The sequence below is a fragment of the Siphateles boraxobius genome, unplaced genomic scaffold (genome assembly GCF_051911475.1).
Source record: "Siphateles boraxobius isolate OS27281-9 unplaced genomic scaffold, OSU_SipBor_1 2, whole genome shotgun sequence".
Taxonomy (NCBI): Eukaryota; Metazoa; Chordata; class Actinopteri; order Cypriniformes; family Leuciscidae; genus Siphateles; species Siphateles boraxobius.
The window spans coordinates 737,590-755,431 of NW_027508810.1; positions in this window are offsets into that span (position 1 = coordinate 737,590).

Sequence of the window (17,842 nt, forward strand, 5' to 3'; positions counted from 1 at the left end):
TGAAGGCACATAGGTTTCAAAGGTGATTGTCTTTTGTAACGATCAACAGCAGGCACACTTGTTGCTTGTATTGCTTGCACAGGTACTGACGTCTGATTTGAAAAATGTTTAAATTGTTCACCAGCAGCCTCCATTTGTGTAGCAATCGTAATAGCCTTGTTAAGAGTAAAATCAGTCTCTAATTGCAGACGTTCTCTAATAAGATGACTGTTTACATTCTCCACTAATTGATCTTGCAAAGTTTCATCACTCTTAGATGCAAACTCACATGTGGTGGCTAAGTCCCGAAGAGAAGCAACAAACTGCAGAATTGTTTCCCCTGGTACTTGAATTCGTTTTCTGAATGCATGACGCTCAGCCACAACAGTAAGTCGAGGAATAAAGTGTAGTTTCAAAGTCTCAATAGCATCCTCCATTGTTTCTCTTTGGTTTGGTAAAGTATAGAATATTCTCTGACCTTCTGTTCCCAGGCAATGAAGAAATAAAGCTCGCTTTCTTGCAACTGGCCACTCGTCTCATGATGCATTTACGACAAGCAAGTAATTCTCAAACATCTTTAACCAGACGCCAAGAGGAATAGACGGCTCACCAGGACATGGTAAGAATGGCGTAGGAAAAGAAGCAACAGCAGACATCTTTCACGTGAACAGGAAAAATCCTCATCGCCAATTTATGTCTAAGTCCTGTTAATCATGAAGACAAGAAAGTTTTTTACTTCTTCAAGGTTTATTCAAACCCACAAGCAATACAACCGTGCCATGTGGTTACATGATTAGGCAGCAGGTGTAACAACTTCCATTCTTACTCTACACCTTTTATAGGTAACCACATGTGGACTACAGCGCCATCTCCTGACAAGTACATAAACACAACAGGCAGCACATAGATTAAAGGTCTGCAATGCAATACAGAATCTATAGGTGCTCGGATCTCGCGTTTGCCAAGGCAGCGCGCAGGTTACGGGTCTACTCTGCAATAAAGATTCTGTGTGGGTGCGAGGCATGCACAGTCAGCACTTGAGGGTGCTGGCTGTGTTCATTGAGATATATCTCGACGTGCACAGCCATGCGTTTTCGGGTGTTCCAGCCTCGCGCCCGTTGATTTTCTTCTCAAGAGATGAAAGCCAAATATATTGTGAACGACTCGAATCTCGCGTTTGCCGAGGCAGCGCATAGATTACAGGTCTGCAATAAAAGGGACACACTGAAATAATACTGTTTGGGTGTGAGGGATTCACAGTCAGCTCCTGAGGGTGCTGGCAGCTGTTCATTGAGAAATATCTCAACGTGTATATCCGTGCGCTGTTGAATGTTTCAGCCTCGCACCTGTTGATTTTCTTGTTGAGGAATGAAAGCCAAATATATTGTAACGACTCAAATCTCACATTTGCCGAGGCAGTGTGTAGATTACGAGACCGTATAACACATTAAAACAGTATTGTCTGGTAATTATAGCTGCATTTAATTTTAAGAAATTAAAATGATGAAATATGATCTGACTTTAAGAAGTTAGATATTTTAATTCAGCCTACCATTCAGACCGTGTTTATGGCTGCATTTAATTCTGAGGAATTAAAATGATGAGCAGCGAACGCACACTGCTCTGTCTGCCCCACAGGCTTGCGGCCATGCAGTGTTCCTTCTGCACATCAAAAATTCCCTGCCGGTCCTCCACTTCAGGGTATCGAAAACGAGACACACGAGGCCAAGCCATCACTGTAAAACATTTTCAGAGAGTGTTAGGGCTCATGGCAGCAGCGTCCAATGTCATTCCATTCGGCCTACTGCACATGAGGGCCCTGCAGTGGTGGTTGAAAACCAAGGGGTTTCCCCGAGTGGGAACCCGTTCCGCATGATCAGGGTTACGCGCAGATGCCTTCATTCCCTATCTATGTGGAAAAAAGTTTGGTTTCTGTCCCAAGGCCATGTGCTGGGAGCGTCATGTCACCGGAACGCCGCTTCGACAGACGCCTCCCTCACGGGCTGGGGCTCGGTCATGGATTGCAGGGCTCTGAGGAGCTTCCTCCCAGACCTCAGGGGTCACCACGCAGACAATGTGTCGGTGCTCTCCTTCTTGATTCATCCGGGGGTTCTGAGATTGCGCCCTCTATCTAGATTGGTGCATCAGATCCTCCTGTGGTCTCAGGGGAAGCTGTTATCTCAGAGCAATGGATGCCATGGTACAGACGTGGCAGAGGCTACGCCTGTACGCTTTTCCCCCGATCGCTCTGCTCCTGGGAGTTCTGGAGAGGGTCCGTCGAGACGGGATCAGTCTACTTCTAGTTGGCCCCGTATTGGCCGGCCCGGGTATGGTTTTCAGACATCATAGCACTCCTGGCAGGAGGAGGGATCTGCTTCCACAGGCCAGGGGCTCAATGTTCCCTCGACCAGACCTGTGGAAAATTTGGGCCTGGCCCCTGAGGGGACTCAGTACCTAGAGGTTGGCCTGTCGGCTGGAGTGGTTGAGACCATACTTAGTTACAGAGCTCCTTCCACGAGGAGATTGTACGGCCTAAAGTGGAATGTGTTTCCACCTGGTGTAGAGAGCGTGAGGTGGACCCAGTTAACTGCCCGGTTGGCTTCAGTGCTGGAGCTCCTCCAAGATCGCCTCTCGGCTGGTCTTACCCCCTCCACACTCAAGGTGTACGTGGCTGCCATTGTGGCTTTCCGCGCTCCTCTGGGTGATGGACCTCTGGGGAGACATCAGCTGGTCTTACATTTCCCCCGTGGGGCTCGGAGGATGAGACCTGCGGCTCGTACCAGAGTTCCCACATGGGACCTGGCAGTGGTTCTTGAAGGGCTGGTCGAGCCCCCTGCAGGCTTTCATCCTCCACCTCACGTGATGGCGGATGAAGAAAGACTTCATTTGCTCTGCCCTGTCAGAGCTCTTAAGATATACGTCCAGAGGTCTTCTTCATGATGGAAGTCAGACCAGTTGCTGGTGTGCTTCGGGTCGCCCAAGGAGGGGCTTCCAGCATCCAAACAGACCATCAGTAACTGGGTCGTTCAGGCTATCTCTATGGCTACCTCTATGGCAGCTTGCCTTCACATTTGGCCGTGAGGGCTAATTCAAGAGGCATGCCGTCCTTTAGAGCAGTGGTTTTCAAACTTTTTCAAGAGGGACCCTTTTTTTTTTTTTTTACGCAACCCTTAGGCTTGTGCGCAGAAAAAAAATCAGCTCAGCACTTTTTTTTAACCACTTGTGATGATGCACGTGCACTTGCTGATCCTTGCGATTGCAACGCAAAGTCGATTCTGAACTAATTTGATCAAGCTATAGGCCTACATACAGGAATTTTAACCAATTAATAGCCTATCGTTTGCTGCATGCTTAAAAAATACACAAAACATATTCCACAACAAACTCTTTAAATGTAATATTCAGAACAGAACAAGATTAAAAAAAAAAAAAAATAAACAAGCCAAAACGAAATAATTTAAAGCGAAAGTAAAAGTAAGGGGCATTATGCTCACGTAACTCTCTCATTAGAATCAAAATGTTTCTACATTCGCGTATCGCGATGTATTTGATGGTAAACTATTCTTTATTATAGGCTTTGTACAGTGCTTGAAGTGGGAAAAGAAAGGTGCCGGTACTGTCATGATCCGGGTTCCTCCCTACTCTGTCTCCCTTTTGTGGTCACATTACACACTCATTCTCTACACCATCACTTTAGTCTCATCAGGTTCAGCTGTTCCCGTTTACCTTAATCTCCGCTCACCTGTTCCTCCTTTCCCCTAATGCCTCTTACTATTTCTTACCCTCTCTTTGTCTGTCTCTTTGTCAGTTTATTGCAAGCTATTCATTCAGAGTACATTCCTCTTACCTCTCTGTTCGAGTCGTGTCGTGTCGTGTCGTGTCGTGTCGTGTCGTGTCGTGTCGTGTCTTGTCTTGTCTTGTCCTGTCCTGTGAGATTCGTGTGGAAGCCTCTCCTCGAGCAGGTATATTTATCTGTTCTCTTACACGCTCACTGAACTCTGTCCTGCCAATTCAGACGCTGAGTTCCTGACCAGACGTGGTATCCAGTCGACGGTACCCTCGCTCTCGGAGGGTCTCTTCTCCCTCTGCAGTCTCCACTGGGACCTCAACTTCGCCTAACGCGTTGCTGCGCATCAGGAGATCCTGTGACAATCTACTCGCAGTTTATGTTCTATTACTACGAGCCAAGTTTTCTGTTTTGACTGTTTCCTGAGAATCCTAAGAAGATTTGTTCCTTATTGATTCAGTGATTCTCTTCTCATTTTCATTAAAGACTGTATTATTGTGAATCTCGCCTTTTGGTCCTCCATCTCTCAGCACCTAACAGGTACTCTCTTGCATAGGCAAATCATGACATTTGAGATTTCTACAGTGAAAAACAACACTTACAACACAACTTATTGTTATGTATTAACAACATAAATGTATTAAAACAAGTCATGCGTGTGTGCACGTGCGTGCGAAAACGGAACTGCTCCAAGTCTGCAAGTCCAAAAATACATTTAGATTACTACATTTTATTTAATTAAATGCATTTATGGTGATTATATTTTCATGTCAATCTGTGTTTTGACCACGAACCATGAGCTGTCACTTTAATTCAGCGCGTGCAGCACATCAAAAATAGACTCGGAACGATCACTGCACTGCTGTATACGCACAGCACCAGGAGCGCATGACGGACCGCATGCGCGTGCAGTGTGAAAGCTCGAACCTGTTAACATGGGTGCAGAAAAAATACGCACTGCATACGCACTGCAAACGAAGTATATTAACGGGCGTGACCCTGGCGCTTTTTCTGTCAGTGGTCGAGAACCGGCTACATGCGAGAAGTAGCGCTACGCAAGAAAAAGTGCAGGTATGCTTAAGAGTAAAATGTAGAAGTGCCGGTACTGCGTACCGGTGAGTACCGCCCCACTTCGAGCACTGGCTTTGTAGCAACTTCAGTCACGTTGCAATATCGACAGGAAAAAATCATCCTTTTCACATGCGCAAAAATGTGCATGGAAACATCACAGTTGAGCGGTGCTTACGCTACTACTAGCTAAACTCTTGTCAAACTTAACCTACAACTGTCACCCAACCAAAATCACACACAGTTTAAAAGCAAACATATTTATAATTCAAATGAGAATAAAGTTAGTGTTAATTAAAATTTTTAGGAAAACAAATATATTGATCTGAAATGTGTGTGTTGCTGCCAATGGAGCGAACGAGAGTGTGTTGCGGAAGCCGCAAGGATCGACGAGTGTTTGTGTGATGCTGCCGATGAAGCGAACGTGTGTGTGTGTTGCGGATGGAGCGAACGAGTGCGTGTTTTGTGTATATTAATGAGAAGGGTGGGCCTGCTTATTCTGCATAATCTGGTCCCAAGCCGGTTCGCAGGACGAGATGGCAACACGCATGTCAGGAGAAGCATTCAGTTTTGTTTCGTTGTTTTGTCTTCATTTTGGTCAGGTGACATGTGGATTATTTATTGTGCATGAATTTGAATGTTTTTTTAGTGTACTTATATATTTTAAAATATAAAAAAAAAAACGGAATTTACATTTTTCTTTTTAAATTTAAATCACTGGCGACCCATTTTTTAAGTCTTGCGACCCAGGGTTTGAAAACCACTGCTCTAGAGCTCTCCTTTGAGGGGTCCCGATCCAAGAAGTGTGCGATGCAGCAGGATGGGCCATCATACTTTTATCAGATTCTATAGCCTGGAAATTTCTTCTATGCCAGGCACTCTAGTGTTCTCGTTCTAAGTGTGCCTGTGCGCAGCTTCACACTGGGATAGGCAGGGCTCATTGTGGCAAAGTGGGAACTCGTTCCCCAAAGTCAACGCAGTTCGAGTTCCCTCGTAAGGGAACGTCTCGGGTTATGACTGTAACTCTTGTTGCCTGAGAAAGGAACGAGACACTGCATCCCTCCGCCACGCCTTCCCCTGTCTTTGAGCGACTTGCTTCATCCCAGAAGCTAACTCTGTTGTGTGCCGGCGTCCCTTTGTATCTGTGTATGCCGTCACATGTTACGTCATGACGCAACACCAATCATGATTGGATTAGTTTCATTCATACTTGAGATGCGTTACACTAAGGGCGTTCCCCAAAGTGTCGTAGTTAATGAAGTGTCTCGTTCCCTTCTCAGGGAACATGGGTTACAGTCCTAACCCGAGACGTTTTCATTTTCTGGTCTAATAATTAATAAATGTCATTGTGATATCATATATTTTCTTCCGAGTCTTTCTGGTAGAAATAGTTGTCTTGGGGTCAGAATATATACAGTATATATATATATGTGTGTGTGTGTGTGTGTGTGTGTGTGTGTGTGTGTGTGTATGTATAACTTCAATGAAAATTTAGGTTTTTGTGATTTATTCTCTGAAAATGTTCTTTATATTTGCCAAGGGTGCTCGTAATTCTGACCACAACTGTAAGAATCCAGGTAATACAATAATTAATTTAAAACACAAAGTTATTCTGAAGTTAAACCTACCACCTGGTGTTTTATTTAAACCTCAAATTAGTCCTGGAGTAGCTCTAGTCTTCATCCAGGAAACCAGCTTATTAAACTCTGGACTAGACTAGTCTAGGAATATTTAAAACCATGACAGGAAAAGTAATGTGTTGATCTGGTTTAAAGGGCCATTTTAGTCTAGGACAGGGGTGCCCAACCCTGCTCCTGCCGATCGACTGTCCTGCACAGGTCATCTCCAACCCTAATCAAACACACCCGAAGCAACCAATCAAGGTCTTCAGGATCTGAAGCAACCAATTAAGGTCTACAGGATCACTTGAAAATTAAAGGCAGGTGTGTTTAATTAGGGCTGGAGATAAACTGTGCAGGACAGTCGATCGGCAGGAGCAGGGTTGGGCACCCCTGGTCTAGGACGTCTCTGTCCGTGAAACCACCCCAATGAAACCAACATACATGTGACAAATATCTGCTAACACTTTAATCTGATGCTCCCCGACAAACATTCTACTGGTAACAGGTACGTCAACTTATTCTACTAACCCAAACCCCTTTTTCTACTAACCCTAACCTAATGGTCTACAAACACTGACCTAATACTAAGAGTTAGTTGACACGTAGTTGCAAATTAATGAGAGTTAGTTCACATATAGATGCAAAGTTATTTAAAGTTAGATAATTGTCTAATGTGAACTTTCGAAATAAAGTGTAACCCAAGAGTTTACAAACGATCTATATATACACAATGAAGAGGAATGGGAAAAACAAGAAATATTGTTATTTGCACAAAACTGATGTCTCCTAGTCCCACGGTGTGCACTTCCCTAAAGGTTATGCCCATTCTTCTAATACCATGAAATAAAACCGTAAAACTCCACATAAATAATTATAAAATGCATAATATCAAGAACAATAAGGACACAGTTTTGAAATCCAGGAATGGAAAAGCACTATCGGCTGTCTATCACACTGTTCAGCGACACAATTTGCATGGCTCAATTCCCATTGAAGGATGCTGCACATGAGGCATATTTTGCAGGAACTGAACAGCATCTCTCCAACACTGCAGTCCAGACACCTGAATAGTCTTCAACCCAGTTGTAATGGCCTTCTCCATCATTTGATGAATAACTGCTGCCATGGTCAACAGAAAATGAAAGCAAACATATCGCTTTTTTAAAACAAAATTAGTTTGTAGCAAAGCAAAGAGATGTTTCATTTCACTAAATCACTAAATTTGTATGTGGTTAGTGAATGAGATGCACATTTTGTGCCAAAATGTCACAAGCAAAAGTGGCGCGATTGTTTAGTGAATCGCCCCTACATGCCTTTAGTATTATAGACTTATGTTTTATATTTGAGTGAGATCTATGATTCTAACCCTCTGTGAGTTTGATCTCGCTATTGTCTCTGCAGCGATCTAACAATTCCTGAAAACACTGTAACATTCCAGCCTGTCAATCATAACCTTAAATAATCATTTCAAAGGCAGCTTCCTTTAGCTGTCACAGACACAAAACCTTTTATTCGTGTTTCTTTGGGGAAAGAACCCTTCAGGCGACGTGCAGATGTGAAAGTAGCACACAGAGGCACAAGATACTCCAGGAGATGCTTTGTAAGTGTTTCCAGTATTCCACAGAGCGCTGCTGCGCTGAGGCACATGAACTAGAGTTGGTGGAAATAGGGGGAAGGGTGCTTGATGTCCCATAAACCTATTAATAGACAATGCACCTCCGGGAGAGAAGGCATGCTCCACTGCCCTTCACTGAACTATTATAGACAAGTTGGTCCTTTGAGGAAAAGCAATTCTGAGGTAAAGCAGCAAATATAACAAGAAAGTAAGTGAAATAAAGAATAACCTTTTTAAGCCCTATAAGATATCTATGTCTTATGTATCTTAATTTAAATTAAGTTTTTAAAGTTTCATTAGATTTTGCAAATATATTCTAAATGGATGTAGAGAGAAAATTAAGTAATTTGTTACAGAATAATTTGTTTCATAAAGCTACATGAGTTTGAGGCTGATTTATTACCGATTTACCCCTCCAGACAATTTGAGAAAAAAATCTTGTCCAGGACTTTGGTCGGTTACGCTGTCCAGCCCAGCCCTGTCACTGTGATTTTGCCAAGACATGTTCCTGGATCAACATATTTTGTTGATCCTAGAACAACATTCCTGTCCAGAAATTTAGTTATAACAAACGCAATTATCCCTACCCATAAACCCAACCACTTCAATCCCATAAATTCAATAATGAAATGATTAACAGTGAATAACACTGATGTAGAAGCATCTAGCCCTGGTTGTAAGCCTAAACTTGACAAACCATAAACTTGTCCATCAAATCTGATTGGGTGATTGGAATGTTGTTCCAGGATCAACAAAGATCTAGAAAAATGTTGTACTTGGTGAAATCCCTTTCAGAATCTTATCTGTGATGCGCCACTATTTTTAAATCTTGTAGTGTGTGCATGTTCGAGATTTGAGAAGACACTCTGTAAAGACTCTCCTTGTGAGTCTGATGCAACCAGATTTCATTATCGGTTAGGATTTTAATACTCCTGTAGTCTGAACCCATCTTAAACATGAATCAATCGAGGTAATCAGAATGTTGACATCGTAAAAATTATCCTTAGATTAGACAAATAATGATTAAAAAAATAATCAAAGATTAAGTGTAGTGAAGTGTTTTTTACTAAGTCTTTCAAAGTTCTAAGAACTGCAGCCTTTCTGTTATGATGTACTCTGATAGTTTGATCAGCCTGGGAGCATCCTTCGAAGGCCGTAGTCAAAGGCCAGTTGCATCATCGCGGCACGACGAATGCTACCCTGATTCAAAAGCGACGCCAAATGCACCCTTCGTTTCCCCGTGAAAGGAAGGATACATAAATGGAGCCTTCTCGGTCTATCCTCCCCGATCCTACCCCATAAGTCATTGCGCGCCGGTGACGACAGCATTTTTATTTAAAAAAATTACGGATGATTGTTCTTGTCGCCTAGCAACTGTGACAGCTACCGATGAAGAGCGGGAGTAACATTTGAACTGCACTTTTTTATATTCAACTGGGTTTTATATTCCCATAGTACGGAGCCCGGAAAGTCTCCTGTGGGGGAAAAAATCAACTCGTGGCGACGGTTGTGCAGTCCGTACCCTCAGTTTATAAACTGTACTCACGAATTCTTAAACTGTTCCCTCGGTTTAACAAATCGTGCCCACGATGATTCAACCAGGCCAGCTGTTTATGAGGGATGCTTTGCATTGTTAAACTTCATTTTTTAAAATGGATAATTTCTTCAATTTTCTAAAACTCCATTTTTGGGAGGAAAAAGCTCAGTATAATAGAATAAGCAACAACAACAAAAAAACACATCACATAAAAAAGAAATATAACACAAACACAAGGTTAGATTTTATTATATAAAAATAAAACATTCATAAATTATTTTATGAATAACATATTAGCCTACTGTCTTCAGTGAACTCATTTATAGTTCTCTTAGGAGAGTATCTCTCGTACTGCGTAATATCTTACGCTATGGGGAAAACCTTTTTTCCACGAGATATAGAAGCCAAAAAATAATCCTTGATTTTGATTTAATGTAAAACGCTATGCTGCAGCATGCAGACATATGCAAGACGGCTTGTGCTTTTATTATTAATTTTAATACATAGTTAATTTTTATTAATTTATTAATATTAATTTTAATATTAGTTTGATTTAATACAGGGGCCTGTACCATGATGGTAGTTGAACAAACTCAGGGTTACAGGATTAGTTTAGAGTTGACAAAACCAAACCAATCCAACCAGGCTTTGTTGGTACCATGATGCTGATCATCAACTTTCTCTGTCAACTCAGGCTTTGATCCTGAGTTTAGGAGTTTAAGTGTGACATCAGTAGCAAACGGCCAATCACATGTTGAGAGAGTGAAACTGAGATTAATTTCTCGCGAGAGAAGCAGCGCAATTCACTTATTAAATAAAAGTATTAAAATAGTAAGAATTTAAACAAATTTACACAGCAAGAAGAAAACAGCTGTCTATGAAAGAGGACAACTAAAAGAAAAAGTCTCGCTACTGTATATCAGTGCAAGTAAAAGTTGTTAAGTTATTTTATACAGCTGATGAAGGTATAGAGAGAATTGAACATTTAAGCTCACATGTAGTTATTTTATAGCTTCATCTATTGATGCTAGAGTGTATTTATATTATCTTTATATATTTATTCATTTAAACTGCTTAATAAATAATTGATGAACTAAATTTGTACATCTGTGATTGATTTAGGGTATAATAATTACATAGGCCTTAATAATATCTAAATCATATAAATTTATTATTCTAAATAAGCATCACTAAAAACTAGACAATTTTGTCTTTAAAAATCATTTGCTATGTAGTGACCCTTTAATTTGGACTAGAAACACGTGGAGTGACTTTATCGCATCAGGCATGTGTCACTTTGCTCACAGCTGATTGGTCCAAGTTCAGTTTGCAACCTCTTACCTAGAACATAACCTGACCAGGTTGGCCGTGGAGCGTAAGTTACTATGGCGATGAACACTGCTAAAAGCCAAACCACTTTCATGGTCCCTAAAACCCAGGGTTGACGCAAACTAAACTGAAACATAGCTGGCTAGCCACCTAAACCAGCTTCATGGTATAGGCCCCTGGCGAACTGAGTGGAACAATAAGCATCATGTTTATATATATATGGCCTAGGGTAACCACCTGTCCCGCTTTGCGTTGTACCGCACAGCATTTTTCACCCCTTGTCCCCCACGTCGCATATTGAGAAAATGTCCTGCATTTTTATCAGTCTGTTTGTTTTTAATTATCATATTAAGAAAATGTGCATGCGTTCTTTTGCCTTTTTAAGAAAGCATTATATTTTTTATATTTGCAGCATAGTTTTTAACCTATATTTAACAGTGCTTCATCGGAAGTACAAATACAACAGCCGTTTTTAAAATCCTACCCAATGGTTGAAAAGAAAGGAGTAAACACGGTCACTAGTAGGGTGTGACTGTGACGATGCAGAGCAGGATCCAAGTGCAGCAGTGTTTTTACTAAATAAACTAGAACTTTGACATAGACTAGGACTAAGACTCCAGAACAGAACTCGTGAACAGGACAATCAACAGCAAAATAACAACATCAAGAACTCAAAGACACAGGGCTTAAATACAAGGCAAACAAGCTAAACACGATAACAAGGGGGCGTGGCTAATCGGAGACACCTGGGAAGACTAATAGACATTAAACATAATGGGGAACTGCTAAACATGGAAAAAGACATGGGAACAAACAGGAAACATGACAGAACCCACACCGTGACAGTGACGCTGTCAATCAAAATGTGGAGCTGTGATTTGTTCCATGTGTTCCTTGTCAGAAAACAAATGAATAATTTGGTAAATTAAAATTTAATTTACCAGAATTTATCAACTTTTTGCCTGCTGTGGTTGTTTTAATTCACATCCTTTCTAAAAATATGAAAGTTTTTGGTGTAATATATTCTTAATATATAAGACTGTCAATGAAATAATTTCATTTTTTATATATATATTATTTGTTCATTATTTATTTTGTTGGATTTTAGTTGGACTTGGTCAGAACTATTTAAAAAATAGTGATCTGCATGATGCCTGCTGCGTTTGGGCTCAGTGATGTTGAATTTAAATGTCATTTAAAATAAAGACATGTTATGTTGCATTGTGATGTAACTGTTGTCTGGAAGGGACTAAATAAAGTATTTTTCTCAGCTGAAAGGCAGAATACAAATGTTTTTATTAAGTTAAATTGACATTATATAAGAGTTTCAGGTTATGTTTTAGTGTTGGTAACAGTTCCCACATCGTCCCACACAAACTTAGTAATCGTCCCACATTTGGTTTGTTTGATGGTGGTCACACTAGTGTGGCCTGGTTCAAGGCTTGTCGAAAGTGATATTTCGTTATCTACGCAATGTCATTCATAGATTTTAAGTGTAGCTTAAGTGAGTCACTTTATCTACATTGTGGCAGCTAAACACAGATGCATGTATGAAGGAACTGGGACAAAATCGACTGTTGTGAGAAAATAAGATCGGGCATGTTTTGATCATGCGCTGCGCTCACTGCATGTGTTTGTTATCAGCACTGTGCAGATCGCTCACCGCTACTTGTACCTCACCCTGAGACAACAATCATCCCAGAAAGAGCAATGCTGGAACAGACTTCAGTATTCCAGATAGGCTTTATTATCGTTTAAGTCAACACAGCGAAACATGAAGGGACTTGAACATTCCTTATCAAAGTGTTGAATGTATAAAACATCGGTAATGTCCTGTGGCCACAATTTGATAAATAAAAGAAGAAATCTGAAATATTCATTACCACCACATATTTATGAAACACTTTGGAAAACTCTCTATACAGGTCGCTTAAGTACGGAGTAAGGACTCACTACAGTACATGTGCATTGGGAATCTTTCAAAAAAGAACATGGAACAATGTAATGAAGTAAACTCTGTTGAGTGGCATCCCATGCACGCTGTTATTAATAGATAAAATGAAAACTGTGTATGTGCCAGTTATGTTGAAGAGGAGACCATCAAAAGACATGATTTTCAGCATTCATTAATAAAAGATTAAGACAGACCTCCTCATAATGGATCTAGAAAGCCAAGCTGGCTTTTATTACCATTTTTGGTCCCACGGTATATTGTGTTTTTAACCACTATGCACTAACATTTAAATGAATCATTTTACAATGCACTTATTGTGTACATGCATGTTTTGACATTTTTTTATATTTAAAAAATACCTGGATGTAACTACATTTGTAATGAACCCACTCAACCCACCCTTAAACGGAACCATACCAGCAAACCTGTCCTAACCTTACCCTTATCCACCACAATAGCAGAAAACGTGTCTGCCATACATCAACACAATAAGTGCATTTTATCTAACTATTATTAATATTATTATTATTATTTTTATGTAAGTACATAATAGTTAAAGTGTGACCTCATTTTTACTAGACATATCAGTAGTTTTGGTAAGACTTTACAAAAAGGTTTAATTTGTTAACATTAATGAAGCATATTATTTAACATGAACTAAAGATGAACAATACGTCTATACAGCATTTATTAATCTTATTTAAAGGGGACCTATGAACATAAATATGTGTCAGCAGTCTCTGTACACAACCCTGTATTGATAAAAATCCCGTCCCTATCCCATTCGTGGTACCGGAGACGTTACTTCCCGTCGCCACATTTGCTGTACCACCATTGATCTTATTTATATTTGCACTGCGGAGGGAAGACATGATACAAATCTCGCACGCCAACATGCATTGGCTCGTTTAGTTTACACTTGAAGTTTATTGGGTTCTCAGGTGAGTTCCAAATTCGTCAGTTCCATTCTGATGTAACGTCTCTGTTCCCTCCTTCAGGGAACAAGGGTTATATACGTAACCGAGACGTTATCATCATAGCTGTTATTATGTATTGGGGTGGTGGTGGCGCAGTGGATAAGACACATGCCTTTGGTGTGAGAGACCCGGGTTCAAATCCACTGTGAGACACCAATGTGTCCCTGAGCGAGACACTTAACCCCTAGTTGCTCCAGCGGCGTGCGACCTCTGAAATATAGCAATTGTAAGTCGCTTAGGATAAAAGCGTCAGCTAAATGAATAAATGTAAATGTATGTAGCGTGACTGTATTGACCATTCAGTGCAATTTGCACTGCAAAAAACAATGCAATTCTTGAGTTATTCAGCTGTGTTTCAGAAATCCTGTGATTTTGAGCCAATGACAAAACTCTAGTGCATAAATAATATTTAAATACTGGAAGTATATTTAAACTTGCAGTTCTGTATGTCTTTGCTCTTCTATGCAGGTTTGGATATCTCTTCACATGGCAATGTATGGAAGTAAAATAATGTCAAATGTTTTTGAAATAAAAAGCCTGTTGAATTGCACTTAAAAAAAAATAGGCATTGCATTTAACCATGATTGCATTTTAATGCATTGTATTTTTAGGGCTTGCATTTTTATGGGCTGAAATTCAACATGGTTGAATATTTAAGCTGTGAATATTTCAATTAAAAACATTTCAAACACATTTTCATTATACAAATTCAATAATCCATATTCATATTCCATTTCCAAAATATTCAAACCGTTTAAAAATACAACCAATAATATTCAACAGGCAATTTTCGGTCCATTTCATTTCGCTTTGCAAATTCGCTTTCACAAATTCAGTGGTTCAAATTCGACAGTAAATTCAACATTGACGTCCAGGAACTGCAGGAAAAGCAGTAGATTGCCGATCATACTCTCCATCTGCTGTTAATCGACCTCACCAGCAGGGGGGCAAAAGCGTGTGTTTATGTTTCATTCAATAACTTCATTGTTACTTTCCCTGTGTATTCTACATGTCATCAGCTTTCTCTACCATGAACAGGATTATAATCGGTTTCCCTCAATACCTCATACTCAAGGATTCCCTTTCCGTTGGGACAAAACGCTTAACACATACAGTGATATGAAAGACCAATCTTGCACCTTATTGGGGATGTAGGCTGTAGGCTACTATATAGGCTACAGGCAAGAAGATGGACTCAGATTATAAACTTTACGCGCAAAGTTTCATGCTGAGCGTTTCGTGATATACTGGCATAAAATCAACCCTTGATCAATTAATACTAACACTTTCTATTCTATTCTTCTCTTCTAAAATGCCTACGTGTATTGCATTAGCTTAAACTGGGATCATAGCACTTGCATATTGTTGTCCTCCTATTGTTAGCTTAACTGTAAATCGCTTTGGATAAAAGCGTCTGCTAAATGACTATGTAAAATTGGCTTGACATTGGGCATTCGCAAATTTAGGGACCGTCTCTAAAGTTGCATACAACACTGGCATGTACGTTTCTAACTTCAATAGCAAACTTAAATTTACTTGAATAAATATCAAAAATCCAAAGGGTGCGCATTATGCCTGACACTACATGAACATTTTACAGTTGGTTTTATGACTCTAAGTCGTTCAATTCAAATGCTATTGAAGTTAAAAACGTGTATACCAAAGTCGTATGTAACTTTAGAGACGGTCCCTAAATGTGCGAATGTCCAACATCAAGCCATCTTTATGCCAGTCTATCACTGGGAAACGCTCAGCTGTGCGCGTTATTCTGAGTCCTTCTGCTTGCCTGTGAGTTTGGACTTTTACATCAATACTCCATTAAGCTACGTTAAGCGTTGTATATGTCCAGCAGGGGAATCCTGAAGTATTGAGGAAAACCATAATAGCCTGCATGCAGCACATCGCCACAATATAAAGTTAAGGCAACTAAACAACCAAGAGAAATATATGTCAACCTCAAAAATGTAACATTGGATCTGTATATCCGCATCGGGGAATAACATTATGATCTCGTTCACGGTAGAGAAATATGCATGTATGCTACAGAGGAAAAGTAACCGTGAAGGCACCGAATTTAACAAAAACAGCCATCACATTGCTGTAAATGAGTTTTATGAATGAATGACTTGCTCTAATTTTGCCTTCGTCAACAACACGCGCTTTTGCACCCCCTGCTGGTGAGGTCGATTAACAGCAGATGGAGATTATGATCGGCAATCTACTGCTTTTCCTGCAGTTCCTGGACGTCAATGTTGAATTTACTGTCGAATTTGAACCACCGAATTTGTGGAAGCGAATTTGCAAAGCGGAATAAAATGGACCGAAAATTGCCAGTTGAATATTATGGGTTGTATTTTTAAACAGTTAGAATATTTTGGAAATGAAATATGAAGGGTGAATATGGAGTATTGAATTTTTAATAATGAAAATGTGTTGAAATGTTTTTAATTGAAATATTCACAGCTTAAATATTCAACCATGTTGAATTTCAGCCCATAAAAATGCAAGCCCTAAAAATACAATGCATTAAAATGCAAGCATGGTTAATGCAATGCCTATTTTTTTTTCAAGTAGTGCAATTCAGCAGGCTTTTTATTTCAAAAACATTTGACATTATTTTACTTCCATAGCAATGGAAGCTCTTGTGTTAAATTTAGGATCAAGTTTTGTGTCCGTAAGAATACACCAGGCTCTTTAGCGAGTCAAATAAAGACTATCACTCTTCTATTGCAAACTTACACTAGACTCTGGAAGTTCAAGCTTAATCCATCCTCGATTTCATCCAGCTCTTTATTTACTTAACAGGGGTCTTCATAAACTAAGTCAACCTTAGTTATATGAAGCTATCTGTTCTGTGTATTTAGCCTGTCCGTACATCAGAGGCTATGACAGTCGCTGGGAATAATTAGATTAGAAAGAGCCACAGCGCTCCATCGCTTGTTCGATTCTGACTTTTACAATAGCAGGTGCAAATGACTTTCAGGCAACAGATGGTCATGAAGAAACTGTTGATTCTGAAGGCATCTCGCGTATATTATTAGCTCACACCCAGTTACCACACACATGATTTGATTATTGTGCAATATATTGTGATTATAGCACTATAAAACCATACGTTTAACACAGTTTTTAGCAAATACAACACATGTATGGAGCTATTAGTATACTCAACCACAGGTCTTGTGACTTTCAGGTCTTTCTTGTTGACAAAGCATTTCATGGGTAAAATAATTGTTATTGCTATTTGAATTAATGGGCTTCCGAACTTAATAACATTTTTATTAATACAATTTGCTTGTTGCTTTACAGTCTCTCTCTCTGAACAGTTCATAAAAATAGATTTCATGTTTGAAAAACTGGATTGCCTGAAAAGCATAAAATGTTGTGAAGCAAGATTCATGCTCTCTGTATGTATTTGGCATCCCTAAAAATGACATCCCCAATGTTTTTCCAAATAATGAACCCTTGACTAGATCTACATACCTAATGTGACATAAAGCAGAATATTGCCTTTTTTTAAAGAACAAAAAACCCTCACATCTGTTTTCAAGCTAAATGTGGAGGAACCTTGTGTCTGTATTAATGATCTGTAATGATCTGTCACTATTATTGATCCTGAAAAAAATGCATGAAGTCACCAAGAGGGGTTGAAAGAAAGAAATGTTCTCAATAGTCTAATGAATTGTCAACGCATGGCAGCCCTTAATGAGTTTATATCCTGCTGGTCTTTTACTGTAAGCGAGTCTATTATAAAATAGAAGTCCTCACAATTTGGGTCACTGAGAAATGTGTTATTATTAGTTGTGTTTGCTAAGGCAAGTATCTGTACTATTGCTCATACTTAGGGTGTATGATATCAATCTGAGGATTTCAGACTTTTTCTCTTGATTTATTTCAGTAAATTAGTTCAATAGAATCTTAATGTCACCTTTGCATGTACCCTGCAACTTTTCTCTTTCAGCAGCCAATGGGCA